The following is a 19,800-nucleotide window of genomic DNA, read 5'->3' as shown; positions in this document are numbered from 1 at the left end:
GGGTTCTTGCAGGTGTGGATGTGGTCTGGATGTTGTCCTGTGTCCTGTGGTCTCTATTTTAGGAAGATTTTTCTTTGTTATATTTTCATAGCTCTATGTGTTTTTGGGAGGAGATTTCCACTGGTCTACTCACGCCGCCATCCTGGCTCCGCCCCACTCAATTTTTTGTGTATTTTTATAGGCTTTAGATTTGTAGTTATCATAAGGTTCATTGATAGTTTGCTAAATATATAACAGTCTGTATTAGGCTGATGATCACTCTATTTCAAACAAAATCTAAAAGTACTTTTTTTTTATTCTTCTTCCTTCTCCACACTTTATATATTAAATGTCACAATCTGCATTTTTTTGTATATCTCTTGACTGATTTTGTATATAGTTAGTTTTACTGCTTTTGTTTTGTTTTATTTTAATTTCATACTTTCTTGATAAGCAATTGGTCTACTACTTTTACTGTGGGTTTATTTTCAGTGGTGAAAAATATTTAGGCTTAAGAACATTCCCATTTACAGAAGTCTTTAACATATCCTGTAAGGCCAGTTTAGTGGTGGTGAATTCCTTGGGACCTCATTTATCTGGGAACTTTTTAATCTCTCCTTCAATTCTGAATAACCTTGCTGGGTAGATGATTCTTAGCTGAAGGTTTTTCTATTCCAATACATTAAATACTTCATGCCACTTCTTTCTGGCCTGTAAAGTTCATGTTGAGAAATCTGCTGATAGACTGATGGGGTTTCTCTTATAATTTTTTTCTCTCTGTGTGCCTTCAATACCCTCTCTTTATCCTTAATCTTTGTCATTTTAATTATTATATGTCTTAGTGTTGTCTTTCTGGTGTTTCTTTTGTTAGGGGCTTTCTGTGCTTCCAGGACCTGGGTGTCTATTTCCTACCCCAGATGGGGGAAGTTTTCAGCAATTAGTTCCTCAGAGAAACTTTTTACTCCTTTGTCTCTCTCTTCTCCTTATGGTGCCCCTATTATTTTGTTTGGAGTTGTCACACAGCTCTCTTAACATCCTCTCATTTCTAGAGATTCCTTTTTTCTCTCTGTTCTTCAGTTTTGTTGTTTCTTGTTCTCTAATGTCCATTTCTTTGATTGTCTCCTCTACTTGCAGTAATCTATTATTCATTCCCTCCATTGTATTTTTCATTTTAGTAACTGTATTGTTCAGCTCTGAGTGGCTCTTTTCAGCTCTTCTATCTCTTCATTGAAGTCCTCCTTGAGATCAATACTTTCAACAGATCAGTAAGCATACTTATGACTGTTACTTTGAAATATTTATCAAAAAGATTGGTGATCTCTGTTTCACTTAGTCCTCTTTCTGGTGTCTTATCCCATACTTCCATTTGGAACATATTCCTCTGCATCTCATTTTGTCTGGGTTTCTGTTTCTTCCTGTGTATTGGATATATGTGCTATGCCTTCTAACTTAGAGAGTAGTGGCTTTGTGAAGAAGGCATCCTGTGGTGTCCAGAAGGTCAAGACTCTTTACTCACCAGTGCCTGGTTTCCCTTTGTGTTGGAGCCCTATTTGCTGTTTGTGGTCTATGGGCAGAGCTCCTCTTTGTCAGCAATAGCTGATCTCTCAGTAGAGGCCCTTTGTGAGCCATATAGTGGTGCTTCTGCAGGTGTCATTGTGGATGGGGCTGCCTCCACATGACCTGTAGTGATGTGGTGCTGCTGGGTTGTTGGGGTGAGCAGGGTGAGTGCACAGGGAAGTGTGGTATGGGGCTGGGCTGCCAATGAGGAGGGAGAACTGCTTGGATCTGGCTCCTCCACATATCTCCCCAGTTGGGCTGAGAGAGGGCTGAGAAATCTGGGAAAGCCTCTCTGCCAGCCAGACCAGCAAAGCCTCCCTCTGCCTGACAGGTAGCAAAGTCTGACTGCTGCTAGGCCAAGCTGGATAGGCAGGCAGGCACTTAGGGAAGTGCCTTGGGGGCTGAGCCTATAGCAAGTGGGATGAAATGTTTGGGGCTCCAATGAGTTCCTGACTAGTTGGGCTCAGGGAGGGTTTTGGAAGCATTGTCCATCTGCCCTTTCTCCTGTGAGAGAGCTCCATCCAACATTCACCCCTCTGGCACCCTTCTTGCTACTGGTAAATCTTTCAAACTGCCACCTCTATGTTGGATCTTGGCGTCATGATGGCACATGCCTGTCTTCAACAAGCAGCAGGAGTCTCAGTCTCTCAGAGTGCTCCAACTCTCCTTGGTGTCCAACCCCTTAATCACCAAAGCTTGATACAACGTGGACTCATGTTCCCAGAACAGATCTCCAGGACCAGGTGTGCAGAGTTCCTGAACACTTATCCCCCCATGCTCCAGTCCTCTCCCTCCTGCTGTGGGCTGGGATTGGGGGAGGGCTGGGGTCCCAGTCAATTATGGTTCTGCATCTATACCCTTCTTTGTGTGGTTTTCTCTTCTTCACTAGATGTAGGTGGTCTATTCCACAGTATTCAGGTGGTTTTCAGGGTTAGTTTTATTTGATGTAGTTGCTTCCTTGATGTGTGTGTATGGGAGGAGATTTCTGCCTTGCCTTTCCACTCTACCACGTTTTTCTCCCTCCCTGATATCAGCAGTCATTTTAAATGATCATTTGTAGATAACCTTTCTTTTCTATCTGGCTTTAAAAAAATAAAAACCTCTTTAATTTAGGTATGCTGCATTTTTTCATGATGTATCCAAGTAAGGATTAATTTATATTTCTCCTTGGCATTGTGGTGATTCCTGAATCTGAGGATTTATGCATTTCCAAAATTCTTGCAATTCTCTTTCATCTTCTCATTCTCTTTATTATCTTCTTTTGGCTTCCCTATTAAATATATCTCTATCTTCTCCTTCAACCCTGTTGACTTCTCTTTTATATCTCTACCATTGATGCTCTTTGCTGCATATGGATACTCAGCTTTATCTTCTGACTCACTTGTTCTCCCTTCAGCTGTCAAATCTGATAATTAACCTGACAAGTTACTAATCATAATTATTACAGTTTTCATTCCTAGAAGTAACATTTCACTTTTAAGCCTTTTATAGTCTCTTATTTATTTATAATTTTCAATACTTAAAAAAGCCGTATTATACTCATGCAGTGTTAATTCAATATCTGGAATTCTAATACCAGCAATTTCTGTAGTCTGGTTGAATTATGTGGTTATTCTGCTGGCTTGTGTTCATGATGGCTTGGTTGCTTATGTGTTTGGTGATTTTATTTGTGAGTTCACAATGATTGGAACTTTTTTTTTGTGAGGAGTCTGTGACACCTGGGTTAAAATACCTGCTATAGAGATAGTTTTCATTTGCTTCTAAAAGGCAACTGGGGCGCTACAAAATGAAGAGCTATTTTAGTCTACTTAAATCTTTTCTTTCAGGCAACACAGATAATGTGAATTTTGTTACCAAACCAAAGTGAAAGTTGACTATGAATTTTCAGACATTCTCATCTTTTTTCTCCAGAATTCAGAATCCAGAGCCTCCCTCTGGGAGGCAGGAGTATAAGTTGTTTTTTTTTTCAGTTTACCTTTTTCATGATTTCAGCTTTGTGGAAGTGACTTAAAATTAATTTCTGCCCTGTCTTCTATTCATTGTTAAAATGGAACTGCCAGTCTCGAGTAAGCAGGAAATATTAGCAAGACTCTCAGGTAACTGTGTACTTTAGTGCTTGATTATCTTTCTGGATTCCAGCTTATAAGTAATTTTGCCTCTGAAGAATTCCCTTATTTTCTTACCATTTAAGATATGCTTATAAAAGTAATTTTTTAATGTTTATTCAGAATTTTTTGGTATCCGTTACAGAAATACTTTTTGGAGTACACCATATTTTGCTGGAATTACAAATCTAGAAATTTAAATATTGAGTGAAGTCAATCAACTTTTTCTTTAAAGGATTTTGATTTTGGTGTTAAATTTATACAATACTGATCCACTCAACAATATTCAAATATACACATATAATTTCATAGCTCCATGTTTTCTTAAAATTCATTTTATTATTATTAATCTATGGTTACATGAAGAATATTATGGTTACTAGACTCCCCCCTTCACCAAGTCCTCCCCCACAAACCCCATTACAGTCACTACCCATCAGCATAGTAAGATGCTATAGACTCCCTACTTGTCTTCTCTGTGTTGCACATCCCTCCCTATGCCTCCCCCACACATTATATATGTTAATCATAAGGCCCCCTTTCTTTTTCTCTGCCCTTATCCCTTCCTTCCTGCCCCTCCTGCCCAGTCCTTTTCCCTTTGGTAACCGTTAGTCCATTCTTGGATTCTGTGATTCTGCTGCTGTTTTGTTCCTTCACTGTTTTCTTTGTTCTTATACTCCACATATGAGTGAAATCATTAGGTACTTGTCTTTCTCCGCTTGGCTTATTTCACTGAGCATAATACCCTCTAGCTCCATCCATGTTATTGCAAATGGTAGGATCTGTTTTTTTCTTATGGTTGAGTAATATTCCATTGCGTATATGTAACACATCTTCTTTATCCATTCATCTACTGATGGACATTTAGGTTGCTTCCATTTCTTGGATATTGTAAATAGTGCTGCGATAAACATAGGGGTGCACCTTTCTTTTTCAAACTGGAGTGCTGCATTCTTAGGGTAAATTCCTACAAGTGGAATTCCTGGGTCAAATGGTATTTCTATTTTGAGCTTTTTGAGGAACATCCATACTGCTTTCCACAATGGTTGAACTAATTTACATTCCCACCAGCAGTGTGGGAGGGTTCCCCTTTCTCTGCAACCTCACCAACATTTGTTGTTGTTTGTCTTTTGGATGGTGGCAATCCTTACTGGTGTAAGGTGATATCTCATTGTGGTTTTAATTTGCATTTCTCTGATGAAAAGCGATGTGGAGCATCTTTTCATGTGTCTGCTGGCCATCTGAATTTCTTCTTTGGAGAACTGTCTGTTCAGCTCCTCTGCCCATTTTTTCATTGGATTACTTGCTTTTTGTTTGTTGATGTGCATGAGCTCTTTATATATTTTGGATGTCAACCCTTTATCGGATCTGTCATTTATGAATATATTCTCCCATACTGTAGGGTACTGTTTTGTTCTATTGATGGTGTCCTTTGCTGTACAGAAGATTTTCAGCTTGATATAGTCCTGCTTGTTCATTTTTGCTTTAATTTCCCTTGCCTGGGGAGATATGTTTATGAAGAAGTTGCTCATGTTTATGTCCATAAGATTTTTGCCTCTGTTTATTCTAAGAGTTTTATGGTTTCATGACTTACATTCAGGTCTTTGATCCATTTCGAATTTACTTTTGTGTATAGGGTTAGACAGTGATCCAGTTTCAATCTCTTACATGTAGCTGTCCAGTTTTGCCAGCACCATCTGTTGAAGAGATTGTCATTTCCCCATTGTATGTCCATGGCTCCTTTATCATATATTAATTGACCATAAATGTTTGAGTTAATGTTTGGAGTCCCTATTCTGTTCCACTGGTCTGTGGCTCTGTTCTTGTGCCAGTACCAAATTGTCTTGATTACTGTGGCTTTGTAGTAGAGCTTGAAGTTGGGGAGCGAGGTCCTCTCCACTTTATTCTTCCTTCTCAGGATTGCTTTGGCTATTCGGGGTCTTTGGTGTTTCCATATTAATTTTTGAACTATTTGTTCTAGTTTGTTGAAGAATGTTGTTGGTAATTTGATAGGGATTGCATCAAATCTGTACATTGCTTTGGGCAGGATGGCCATTTTGACGTTATTAATTCTTCCTAGCGAAGAGCATGGGATGAGTTACCATTTGTTAGTGACCTCTTTAATTTCTCTTAAGAGTGTCTTATAGTTTACAGGGTATAGGTCTTTCACTTCCTTGGTAAGGTTTATTCCTAAGTATTTTATTCTTTTTAATGCAATTGTGAATGGAATTGTCTTCCTGATTTCTCTTTCTATTAGTTCATTGTTAGTGTATAGGAAAGCCACAGATTTCTCTGGTTAATTTTGTATCCTGCAACTTTGCTGTATTCCAATATCATTTCTAGTAATTTAGGAGTGGAGTCTTTAGCGTTTTTTATGTACAATATCATGTCATCTGCAAATAGTGACAGTTTGATTTCTTCTTTACCAATCTGGATTCCTTGTGTTTCTTTGTTTTGTTAATTGCTGTGATTAGGACCTCCAGTACTATGTTGAATAACAGTGGGCAGAGTGGGCATCCTTGTCTTGTTCCTGATCTCAGAGGAAAAGCTTTCAGCTTTTCACTGTTCAGTATGATGTTGGCTGTGGGTTTATCATATATGGCCTTTATTAGATTGAGGTACTTTCCTCCTATACCCATTTGGTTGAGAGTTTTTATCATGAATGGATATTGAATTTTGTCAAATGCTTTTTCAGCATCTATGGAGATGATCATGCGGTTTTTGTCCTTCTTTTTGTTGATGTGGTGGATGATGTTGATGGATTTTCAGATGTTGTATCATCCTTGCATCCCTGGGATGAATCCCACTTGGTCATGGTGTATGATCCTTTTGATATACTGTTGAATTCTGTTTGCTAATATTTTGTTGAGTATTTTTGCATGTACGTTCATCAGAGATATTGGTCTGTAGTTTTCTTTTTTGGTGGTGTCTTTGCCTGGTTTTGGTATTAGGGTGATGTTGGCTTCATAGAATGAGTTTGGGAGTATTCCCTCCTCTTCTAGTTTTTGGAAAACTTTAAGGAGAATGGGTATTATATCTTCCCTGTATGTCTGATAAAATTCCGAGGTAAATCCATCTGGCCCGGGGCTTTTTTCTTTGGTAGTCTTTTGATTACTGCTTCAATTTCTTGTTGGTAATTGGTTTGTTTAGATTTGGTGTTTCCTCCTTGGTCAGTCTTGAAAGGTTGTATTTTTCTAGGAATTTGTCCATTTCTTCTAGGTTTTCCAGCTTGTTAACATATAGATTTTCATAGTAGTCTCTAATAATTCTTTGTATTTTTCTGTTGGGTCCGTCGTTATGTTTCCTTTCTCGTTTCTTATTCTGTTGATGTGTGGTGATTCACTTTTTCTCTTAATAAGTCTAGCTAGAGGCTTATCTATTTTGTTTATTTTCTCAAAGAACCAGCTCTTGGTTTCATTGATTTTTTTCTATTGTTTTGTTTTTCTCAATTTTACTTATTTCTTCTCTGGTCTTTATTATGTCCCTCCTTTGCTGACTTTAGGCCTCATTTGTTCTTCTTTTTCCAATTTTGATAATTGTGATGTTAGACTATTCGTTTGGGTTTGTTCTTCCTTCTTTAAATATGCCTGGATTGCTATATACTTTCCTCTTAAGACTGCTTTCACTGCGTCCCACAGAAGTTGGGGCTTTGTGTTGTTGTTGTCATTTATTTCCATATATTGCTGGATCTCGATTTTAATTTGGTCATTGATCCATTGATTGTTTAGGGGCATGTTGTTAAGCCTCCATGTGTTTGTGAGCCTTTTTGCTTTCTTTGTACAATTTATTTCTAATTTTATAACTTTGTGGTCTGAAAAGTTGGTTGGTAGAATGTCAGTGTTTTTGAATTTACTGAGGCTCTTCTTGTGGCCTAGTATGTGGTCTATGCTGGAGAATGTTCCATGTGCACTTGAGAAGAATGTGTATCCTGTTGCTTTTGGATGTAGAGTTCTATAGATGTCTGTTAGGTCCATCTGTTCTAGTGTGTTGTTCAGTGCCTCTGTGTCCTTACTTATTTTCTGTCTGGTGGATCTGTCCTTTGGAGTGAATGGTGTGTTGGAGTCTCCTAAAATGAATGCGTTGCATTCTATTTCCTCCTTTAGTTCTGTTAGTATTTGTTTCACATATGCTGGTGCTCCTTTGTTGAGTGCATATATATTTATGATGATTATATCCTCTTGTTGGATTGAGCCCTTTATCATTATGTAATGTCCTTCTTTATCTCTTGTTACTTTCTTTGTTTTGAAGTCTATTTTGTCTGATACTAGTACTGCAACACCTGCTTTTTTCTCCCTATTGTTTGCATGGAATATCTTTTTCCATCCCTTGACTTTTAGTCTGTGCATGTCTTTGGGTTTAAGGTGAGTCTCTTCTAAGCAGCATATAGATGGGTCTGGCTTTTTTATCCATTCTATTACTCTGTGTCTTTTGATTGGTGCATTCAGTCCATTTACATTTAGGGTCATTATCGAAAGGTATGCACTTAGTGCCATTGCAGACTTTAGATTCATTGTTTCCAAAGGTTCAAGGTTACTATCTAAGAGTCTAACTTCATATGCTGTTACAAACAAAATCTAGGGGTTCTTTTCTTTATCTCCTCCTTTTTCTTCCTCCTCCATTCTTTACATATTAGGTATCATTTTCTGTATTCTTTGTCCATCCCTTGATTGACTTTGGGGATAGTTAATTTAATTTTGCATTTCCTTAGTAATTAGCTGTTCTACTTTCTTTACTGTGGTTTTATTACTGCTGGTGACAGCTATTCAACCTTAGGAACACTTCCGTCTATAGCATTCCCTCCAAAATTGACTGTAGAGATGGTTTGTGGGAGGTAAATTCTCTCAGTTTTTGCTTATCTGGAAATTGTTTAATCCCTCCTTCAAATTTAAATGATAATCTTGCCACATAAAGTAATCTCGGTTCCAGGCCCATCTGCTTCATGGCATTAAATACATCATGCCACTCCCTTCTGGCCTGTAAGGTTTCTGCTGAGAAGTCTGAGGTTAGCCTGATGGGCTTTCCTTTGTATGTGATCTTATTTCTGTCTCTGGCTGCTTTTAGCAGTCTGTCCTTAGCCTTGATCTTTCCCATTTTAATTACTATGTGTCTTGCTGTTGTCTTCCTTGGATACCTTGTGTTGGGAGATGTGTGGATCTCCATGACCTGAGAGACTATGTCCTTCCCCAGATTGGGGAAGTTTTCAGCAATTACCTCCTCAAAGACACTTTCTATCCCTTTCTCTTTCTTCTTCTTCTTCTGGTATCCCTATAATGTGAATCTTATTCCATTTGGATTGGTCACACTGTTGTCTCAATATTCTTTCATTCTTAGAGATCCTTTTTTCTCTCTGTGCCTCAGCTTCTTTGTATTCCTCTTCTCTAGTTTCTATTTCATTTATTGTCTCCTCCACTGTATCCAACCTGCTTTTAATACCCTCCATTGTGCTCTTCAACTATTGGATCTCTGACCTGAATTCATTCCTGAGTTCTTAGATATCTTTCCATACCTCCATTAGAATGTTGATGATTTTATTTTGAACTCCCTTTCAGGAAGAGTCATGAGGTCCATATAATTTAAATCTTTCTTGGGAGTTGTATTAATAATTTTACTCTGGACAGGGTTCCTTTTGGTGTTTCATGTTTGTATAGGGCGCCCTCTAGTGTCCAGAAGCTGTAATCTCTGGAGCTGCTCAGCCTCTGAAGCAATGTCGGGGGTCTCAGGGGAGTGGTCCTGGTGCCTGGGGGGAAGGAAAGAGCTCATCCCCGCCTCCTGGCTGTTGTGCCTGTCTCCACTGCCTGAGCCAGTGGGCTGGTCGCACAGGTAGCAGTTTTTGTCCCAGAGCAGCCAGATATGGATCCCTGCTTTCCACAAGCAGCTGGATTCCCAGTCTCCCCAGGAACTCTGCCTGTATTAACTTTCCAACCAGGTAGTCATGCGAGTCTCATGAAAGTACCATGAAATATAGGTTTGTGCTCCCAGAGCATATCTCCAGAGTGAGATATTCAGCAGTCCCAAGCCTTCCACTCCCTCCCTGCTCCATTTCTCTTCCTCCTGCCAGTGAGCTGGGGTTGGGGAGGGACTCAGGTCCCACGGAGCCACAGCTCTGGTACATTACCCCATTCGGTGAGATCTGCTCTTTTTTCCAGCTGTGTACAGTCTGACACCATCCTCTTTCCTGTTGCTCTCTCAGGATTAGTTGCACCAACTGTATTTTCTAATTGTATCCAGTTTTAGGAGGAAGCGTCTGTCTCTCTCACACAACCATCTTTAATCCTTTATCCAACTCCATGTTTTAAATCTTTAAATATTTAATTCATATAGAATTTATCTTGGTGAAAAATGAGAAGTGGAAATCTAATTTTATTTTTTTCTCAGTTAACTTGTCCCTAACCTAGGTAATGTGTTAAAAAATAGAAATAATTAATAATAAAGGCTGAAGTAATTATCACCAATAAAAAGGGTTGTTGAATGGAAGTTATAATACATATTAACTATATAATATGGAAAATCAGTTAAGAAAATGAATGGTTTTGTGTGCTTTTTTTTTTTTGAAAGGGCATCTCTCATATTTATTGATCAAATGGTTGTTAACAACAATAAAATTCTGTATAGGGAGTCAACGCTCAATGCACAATCATTAATCCATCTCAAGCCTAATTCTCGTCAGTCTCCAATCTTCTGAAGCATAACGAACAAGTTCTTACATGGTGAACAAATTCTTACATAGTGAATAAGTTCTTACATCGTGAACAGTACAAGGGCAGTCATCACAGAAATTTTCGATTTTGATCACACATTATGAACTATAAACAATCTCTCTCAGACTGTTCAAGTACAGTTGTGTGCTTTTTTTAAAGCATCATTGATATATAATCTTATGAAGGTTTCACATGAACAGCATTGTGGTTTCAACATTCACCCGTATTATCAAGTCCTCACCAACCCTCATCCCCCATACTGTCTATTATTGTAGTAGGATGCTATAGAGTCATTACTTCTCTTCTTCACTCTGTGCTGCCTTCCCTGTGACCTACGTATACTGTGATTTGCAAATTATACTGCCCCTTAATGCTCTTCTCATTCCCCACCCATCCTTCCCAACTCCTCCCCTTTTGTAACCACTAGTCCCTTCTTAGAGTCTGTGAGTCTACGGTTGTTTTATTCCCTCAGTTTTGCTTTGTTTTTATACTTCACAAATAAGTGAAGTCATTTGGTACTTGTCTTTCTCCACCTGGCTTATTTCACTGAGCACAATACCCTCTAGCTCCATCCATGTTGTTGCAAATGGTAGGATATGTTTTCTTTTTATGGATGAATAATATTCCATTGTGTATATGTACCACATCTTCTATATCCATTCATCTGTTGATGGACACTTAGATTGTTTCTATATCTTGGCTATTGTAAATAGTACTTTGAGAAGCATAGGGGTATGTGTGTCTCTTTTGAATCTGTGATCTTGTTTCCTCCAGGTAAATTCCTAGGAGAGGAATTATTGGGTCAAATGGTATTTCTGTTTTTAGTTTTTTGAGGAACCTCCATATTGCTTTCCACAATGGTTTAACTAGTTTACATTCCCACCAAGAGTCTAGCTGGGTTCCCCTTTCTTCACATCCTCAACAGAATTTGTTATTTCTTGTCTTTTGAATGTTGGCTGTCCTAACTGATGTGAGGTGATATCTTATTGTGGTTTTAATTTGCATTTCCCTGATGATTAGTGAGTGATGTGGAGCAACTTTTCATGTGCTTATTGGCCATCTGAATTTCTTCTTTGGATAAGTGTCTTTTCAGATCCTCTACCCATTTTTTAATCATCTTATTTGTTTTTTGGGGTATTGAGGCATATGAGTTCTTTATATATTTTGGTGCTAAACCTTTATGGGATAAATTGTTTATGAATATATTATCCTATACTGTATGATGCCCTTTTGTTCTGCTGATGGTGTCCTTTGCTGTACAGGACCTTTTTAGTTTGATGTAGCCTCATTTGTTCATTTTTTATTTTGTATCCCTTGTCTGAGGTGATGTGTTCAGGAAAAAGCTGCTCATGTTTATATTCAAGAGATTTTTGCCTATCTTTTCTTCCATGAGTTTTATGGTTTCATTACTTACATTCAGGTATTTGATCCATTTTGAGTTTACTTTTGTGTATGGAGTTAGAAAATAATCTAGTTTCATTCTCTTGCATGTAGATGTACCATTTTGTCAACCAGTTGTTGAAGAGGCTGTCTTTTCCCCATTGTCTATTCATAGCTCCTTTTATTGTATATTACCTGGCCATATATGTGTGGGTTTATATTTGGGCTCTCTATTCTGATCCATTGATCCATAGGTCTGTTCTTGTGCCAGTACAAAATTGTTTTGGTTACTATGGCTTTGTAGTAGAGCTTGAAGTTAGAGAGTATAATCTACCCAGCTTTGTGCTTCCTTCTCAGGATTTCTTTGGCTCTTTGGGGTCTTTTGTGGTTCCATATGAATTTTGAAACTATTGGTTCTAGTTTGTTAAAGAATGCTGTTGGTATTTTGATAGGGATTGCATTGAATCTGTAGATTGCTTTAAACAAGATGGCCATTTTGGCTATATTAATTCTTCCTATCCATGAGCATGGGATGTATTCTGACCTATTGGTTTCTTCATTAATTTCTCTTATGAGTGTCCTGTAGTTTTCAAAGTATAGGTCTTTCACCTCTTTGTTTAGGTTTATTCCTAGGTTTTTTTTTTCTTTTTGATGCAATTGTAAATGGAGTCATTTTCCTGATTTCTCTTTCTGCTAATTTGTTATTATTATATAGGGATGCAACAGATTTCTGTGTATTAATTTTGTATCCTGAAACTTTGCTGAATTCAGTTATTAGTTCTAAAAGTTTTTTGGTGGAGATGTAAGTATTTTCTATATATAATACCATGTCCTCTGCAACTTCTTCCTTACCAACTTGTATGTCTTTGATTTTTTTTGTGTCATCTTATTGCCATGGCTTGGACCTCCAGCACTATGCTGAATAAAATTGGAGAGTGGGTATTCTTGTCTTGTTCCCTATCTTAGCGGAAAAGCTTTCAGCTTTTTGCTATTAAGTGGTTTTGTGTTTTTTTCAAAGTATCTTCATTTCCTTTGTGCTCTTGCAAAGACAATAGACTTTTACTTCCTTGATTTTATTTGCCAATGACTACTGTGAAAGATATCTTTTTTCCTAAAAAATTTCCAGGGTACTATAAAATGGGGCATTAAAAAAGGAAACCTTGGGGAGTTAAAGATTTTTGCTTACCTCATGTATATCATGTATGTATTCTGTTTTTCTACAATCAAAGTCTTGCATATACTGAATTTCCCCATTGTGTCATGATTATTGGTAGCCTAGTAGAGAATTATAAACAAACACACATTAATTTGAAGGGAAAAATGAAATTTGAGAGTGGCACATGGATAACCCCTTTGGAAAAGTATTAGGATCTTCTTCATAGATTAAACTGTATTTTCTAGTCAAGTTTCCCTGTTATCTGTAAAACCATTTCCATGAAAAGAAGAAATTCATCATCTTGAGAAATAAAATTTAATTTCCATCTGTAATTTGTAGCTTACATATCCACAGCTTTTATGGAATAACATGGGATTTACATTATGCACATAATCTCACGAATTCAGCAATTATTTGTTGACACTTTGAAATCTCATGCTGGGTTTTATATGGGAAAAGAAGAGACTTCACCTCTCATTTATAATGTAGAAGAATATGTTATTTTTATTAATAGAACATATAAGTTGTTAGTCACATTTTTTCAGTCAAATAATAGAAATGCATCTGAAACTAAAAGATTAGGAAGAGACTTGACTTTTTTTGGTGCTTCCATACTTCATAGTGTTTTCCACTTAATGTTAGAGAATCATTGGCTATTATTGCCCTATGGTTATAGATGAAAAAGGTGGTTAGGGATTGGATTACCTTTTTGACATGTTGGAAGTTGCTTTATGAGGTACATTTCTGAAAGCTTGCTTACTTGTTATTTTTCCTCGTGGAAGGGAAGTTATACAATTCTAAATAACATTTGTAACATATCCCCATAGCATCCAACAAAGTGAGGAACATGGTAGGCATTCAATAAACACCTACGAATTAACTGAAAATGGAGCGCAGGAATCACCCTGTTTATTTTAACTTTCTGGTTGATTGCATTCTAGATAAATGACAGTTTATTGTAGAGAGAAAAACAAGACTTGGTGGAATCTAAGAAAGATGTGGAAAGGGAAGTTTGTCCACTAAGTCAGGATATTTGAACCCGTTGTCAAGAGTTCTGAGTGTTTTTCCTTGTTCAAAGTTATAAGGGGCTTACCCATCATTAATTTTAGTTTGTTTTTATGTGAGCTTAAACTTTGGGTGATTTCTTGACTAGTGCTCTTTTATTTAACATCAGTTTTTTTTTAATGATTTGCATTTTGTTTCACAACAGTTGCCCAAAATATCCTTGAAAAAGGAGGGCTGTGTTCACCTTTAATACTTAAAAATCACTTGGAGGGAGTTCAATTGAGCATTAGTATGTGTTTGCAAGAAAGTAAAACATAGGCAGAATGAGTAACCTCTGTTCTCTGAGGCTTATTACATATCATTTATGCTTGAAAAAACAGAGTGAATTTATTTGTTTTAATGTCCAAAAACTTTGACCTAAGAGTTAAAAGAACCTAGCTGACCAGTACAGTAAAAATAGCAGCAGACTTACTTTTTAACTGGATGATATTTAACCTTACACCTCTTCATTAAAGAGCATTTTTAAAACAGTTTGAAGTAATTTTCTAGTGTTAGAAGCACCTTTAGAACATCTACTATGGTAGTAGGAAGTGTGGGTTGGCCAAATTATCTGTTTAACCCAGGTACAAAAAAAACACCATGGAGATAAAGGAGAGTTCTTTTTGTACTTTAAATTATCCAAATGGCTTATTTTTACAGTTCCATGACACTCAGTAATCGCTCAGTCTTCATTTGTTCCCTGCTGCCTGTGGACAGAGCTATATTAGTAAAATGAAAGGATTTATGAACATACTATGTCAGAAATCAGCAGCCAAATTTCATTTTACTTTAAAATTTTTTAAAATTAGAGGTGATATATAATAATTTAGTTAAACCTGAAGAAATCCTGACTAATCTCCTCAAATAGCTATATTTTGTTGATTAATCCTGGGAGATTTTGCTGTGTTGTTTTTTATTTTCTGTAAAGGACTGGGTGGATCTTAAGTTCATTTGATGTTCCTTCCTAGGCCGCTAATAAAGAGGGCCTCTTTCCTAAGTCATTTTTTTAAATTATCTCTCTAGAAAAATGCTGATAACAATTCTTTTTTTATTACTTTTATACTAAGCCTCTCCATGCTTTCTCAGCTGAATATAATTAATAACAGTCAATTATTTCATGAATAATTTTTTGATCAAACAAGGGCCTTTCCCTTTCTGCCAGTCATTTTACACCTGTAAGTGTACCCTAAAAAACACAATAGAGATGTGAAGCTCACATTTAGTTATTTCTTTCATATTCTGAGTTTTATTATAGAGAAAATTATGTTGATAAAATGGTTTTTAAATAATTAAACACCTTTGATTTGTCCTTAGTAATGTGCTATACACATTGTGGGGCATAGAAGTTTGAGATGTGGTTACTGTCACCAATTTACTTACAGTCTGGATGAGGTGATCCTATTTAACATCGGCAATCAAACAGCATATGACTAAATGTTAAATAAGCAGCGTAGATAGCAACTACTATAAGAGCTCCTAATGGGGGTTAAGTATCAGTAAAGGAAATTTGACTTAACCAGTGAACTCACATCTTATTTGCAAGTTAGGTGCCAAAACTGATACAAAATATAAAACCTGTGAGTCCATCTCCCTGAAAGTCTCTTAAATTGTCCATAAATTTCAATATATATAGTCATAAATACATGCTACATTGAGCACTGACATATACTCACTCTTAGCAAGTTCTGTGTAAGTAGTATTTTCACTATACAAACAGATCACTAAAGAAACTGGCTTGAATTTATCTTCAAACCCCAAAATCAGCTTCAGCATTATGAGCTGCTTATACTATGAGGGGTACATTGGAAGTAGGTCAGGATGACTCAGTATCCCTTACTCCTTTAATAGAATAGCACGCAGAACTGCCCACATGTCACGGTTCCTTTTCTCTAACCCTCCCCTTTTATCAAGCCTCTAGAGGTGACGTTATGTAAGTTAAATGTGTACACAATGTGTTCCCCTGTATATAAGATGCACACTCTTCCACCACCTCTATGTACCCATAGATGGTAAATTTTGATTTATTTCACTATATTTAACAGATTTGTGGCATGCTTAGTACATTGTTTTTCTATGATTTTTAAAATAAGATTGAGGCTCTCAGGACTTCTGTATTCTCCTCTACCATTTTCCTGTATTTCCTTCTCATCCTTTTAATTTTATGGGAGGAAATATGCTCTATCTTTAATAAGCTAAAACTACCACCTGTTCTGGGTCCCACTCCTCATTTCCTCTGAAATTCCATCCCCTAAAAGGTTTACCAATCAACAGACATTAACAAACATCTACTATGATGCAAAATATTGGACTGAGCTTTGGAAAGTAAGCTTTGAAATACATCAGAAAGGAAAACAGAGACATTTAATAGCTCAAAGCACCATGGTATAAATGCCAAGCAGGTGCTACAGAAGGTAAATAAATGGTGTGGCTATTCAGAGAAGGGAGACACTCACGGCCTGGAATGAGTGGCTGAAAAAAGTCTGTGTACTGGCCTGCGATTGATTCAAGCCTGGAATAAGATTTAGTTTCTTACAAGAAAATGTGTTAAGCTTGTTGGCAGGAAGACTAGCCAAGACTGAAAGCTACAGAAGGGCAATGTTGTGTTAAGCTCACTATCACATGGGCTGCTTATAATATTTTACTGAGTTAAACCTTTTTGTTCCCTGAATAGTCTCAGAAATGCTGGACTAGTATAAAGGACTGAGCAGTAGAGGTGGAAAGAATATGTCAAATTTGAGTGAGGTTTGTGAGGTGGTATTTATAAGGTCTATTATCTAATCAGACCCAGTATAATGATGTGATTAAGAAGAAGAGAACGTTAAAGATAAGGCCAAGGCTTTTCACTTGGGAGATCAAATGGATTTATCAATAATTAAAACAGAAACCACAGGGGGCACCATGGGCTGTCTTTTGGAAGCAGACTTGTTTTGTTAAAGGGCCTGTGGATTTCTTGCTCAACTATGTCTCGCGGGCTATGGGAAATATGGCCCTGGAGAGTGGGTTTGGGATTGAGGCAGGGGATACAGATTTCAGAGTCAGAATATAAAGTAGATGGTCTGAAGACAGATGAGCCCATGCTGGAATGGCCACTGAGGAATGTATGAAAATTGTACTGGATTGAATAAAACATCAACTTGGAACCTCAGAATGTAACTTTTGCAGTGTAATTAGTTAAGATAAAGTCATACTGGATTAGGGTGAGCCCTAATCTAATGACTGGTGTCATTCAAAGAAGAGAAAACAGTAACACAGACCGTGGAGAAGGCCTGAAAACAGAGGCAGAGATTGGTGTCATGCCTATATAACCCAAAGAATGCCAAGGATTGCTCAGAACTACCAGAATTTAGGAAGAGATAAGAAAGGATCATCCCCTACAGCCCTCAAAGAGAGCATGGCTTTGATAACACCTTGATTTCATATTTATAGCATCCAGAATTGTAAGATATATTTATATTGCTTTAAGCCACCCAGTTTGTAGCACATTATTATAGCAGTCCTAGGAGAGTAATACAAGGACTATGGATGGATCCTGGAATCTGACATTTGAGGATAGCAGAGGAAGAGCTGTGAAAGGCAGAGAAGGAAGAATCTCAGAAGGGAAGAGCCATGTGAACACAGGTGTGGACTAACACAAAAACATGGTTTCATTAGACAAGATGATTTGTGTCAGAGGATGGTTTAGAGATAGGGTCCCAAGGACACCTAGAACCAGTTTGAAGTGCACTTTTGTGCCACATGCAGTATGTAGGCAGCATTCGACCATTGAGAGCAGTCAGAGAACAGGATGGTACCAGGTTATTTCCACCTAACCAGATTTTGAATCATCTGTCTGTCATGTGCAGCCTTTCTCCCTCTTACTTCCAAACTCACAATGTTCTCCCTAGTTCTGTAAAGAACAAAACAAATGACCCTGGGTCTAATCTGCTGTCCCTTCTCAACCCCCTCTGCACCAATTTACTCCGTTTCCTCACCACTCAGCCTATGGGATTTGATTCTCTCCTTAGTTTTCCAGATTAGCCTTGAACTTGTTAAATCCAGTGTCTTCCCCGCGCCCCCCACTGTCCTCATTTTCCCTGACCTCACTGCATCTCTGCAGCATTAACATTTCTGATCTTCTCTGCCTTGTTGAAAGTTTCTCTTCCTATGACTTCTCTGCTGCTATATTATTTCAGTTCTTAAATTACATCTTGGTCCCCCCCAGGGTTCATTCTTCCTGCTGCTGCATAATGTGAACTAAATGATTCTCTTGGTTTAACTATGACTTCTGTGATTCCCTTCCTCCCTCCCATGATCAATTTATATAACTATTCATTGAATGAATGAATTATGAATGAATTCAATACATATTAATGCCACCAAAAATCTCTTCTTCACATCTGACCTCCCTTAGGCTTAATCTAATTTTGTTCAGGAATACTGAATATCAATTCTAATCTATGTCTATTTAAAATTCCTCTTACTTTATTTAAAATGTTTTCTTAAGGAGCTTATTGAAGAAAATTTGGAAAATACAGAAAAAGTGAAAGGAGAAAAAAAATTATCCAATTATTTCCTTTTATTATTTTTGCATGTAGAGATTTGTTATTTATTTTAATAGGCATAGTTAAAAGCACATGTTTTATATATGTGTGTGTACATTTATAATATGTAATATGTTTGTCTTTTGCTTTTAAATTTAATATTATAAGCATTTTCATGTTACTACCAATGTTCACAAATATTTCTAATTGCTCCATAGTATTCTGATGAGAGGTTATATTAATTTCCCATATAAGTTGTTTATGTGTTTTTCTATTATAAAAATGTTGCAGTAAATATCTTTGTGCCTGAAACTTTATGTTAGTCTGAAATTTTTTTTAATGATAAATTTCCCAAAATAGACTTTTTGGATCCATGGTATAAACATTTGAAAACCTGAATATATATTGTCAAGTTCCTTGTAACAGAGTTCTACCAGCTTGCACATTAGCATTCCATAAGAGTACCTATTTCCACAGTCCTGCTAAAATGTTTACTTAAACTTTTTGCTCTTTAAATGCTTAACTTATTTCCTCCAAGAACACTGATGGTGTGTCTTAGTGAATAGACCTACAATTCAGATATTTTTGTGATACATGCATTTAAGCACTGATAGTAGAAACTAAGTTGATGACAAGGGTTTGCTTTTCACTAACAAAAGCATGTTTGCTTGGAAAGCAGGATCTCACAGAAGGAAAGATCTGAAAAGAAAATTTGATATGGTTTTAGAGGCAGTGTCTTTGAATCTGTGGGACAGTATTTTGGCTTGAATTTCTTTGTAATTCCTCTGCAGAAAAGAAAATATTCTTAATTTCTTAATTTTAAGCAGAAAAACAATCCCAACAGAGAGGAAATAGCTTTCTCTCTACAGATATGAGGTTCTCATATCCATATGGAAAACATCTTCCTAGAGGCATGTACAGATGAACATTTTCTGATTTGAGGTATTTGCTTGCTAAATGAAATGATTGTTTAGCAAAGTTTATGTGAGAGAAGCATGCATTACCCTAATGTAGGTATGTGTAGCTTGTGGTCTATAGGGTCAACTCAAAACATTAATTAAATTCTTCCTGCTAGTTTATACAGAGAGCACTGTCAGTTTATAGAAGAGATGTTTATGTGTTTGTAGAGTCCTTTCAAAGAGTCTGAGATCTGATATGTTACAGAAAACAGTCCGTGTCTTACTAAGTCTGACTTCTGAAATCACTTTCTCATAACTTCCTGTGTTTCTGGTTAGTGACACTTGAATAAAAGAGAGCATATAGGTGCTAGATGACACACAACTGATATGTCCTGTATTCCTAACTTTTGGAAAAATCAAGCCACTCTTAAAATGCTGAAAGCTAAATTTTGTCGGATGTTA

Source organism: Manis javanica, chromosome 1 (genome assembly GCF_040802235.1).
Source record: "Manis javanica isolate MJ-LG chromosome 1, MJ_LKY, whole genome shotgun sequence".
In the NCBI taxonomy this organism is placed as follows: domain Eukaryota; kingdom Metazoa; phylum Chordata; class Mammalia; order Pholidota; family Manidae; genus Manis; species Manis javanica.
This window is presented reverse-complemented; position numbering follows the sequence as displayed.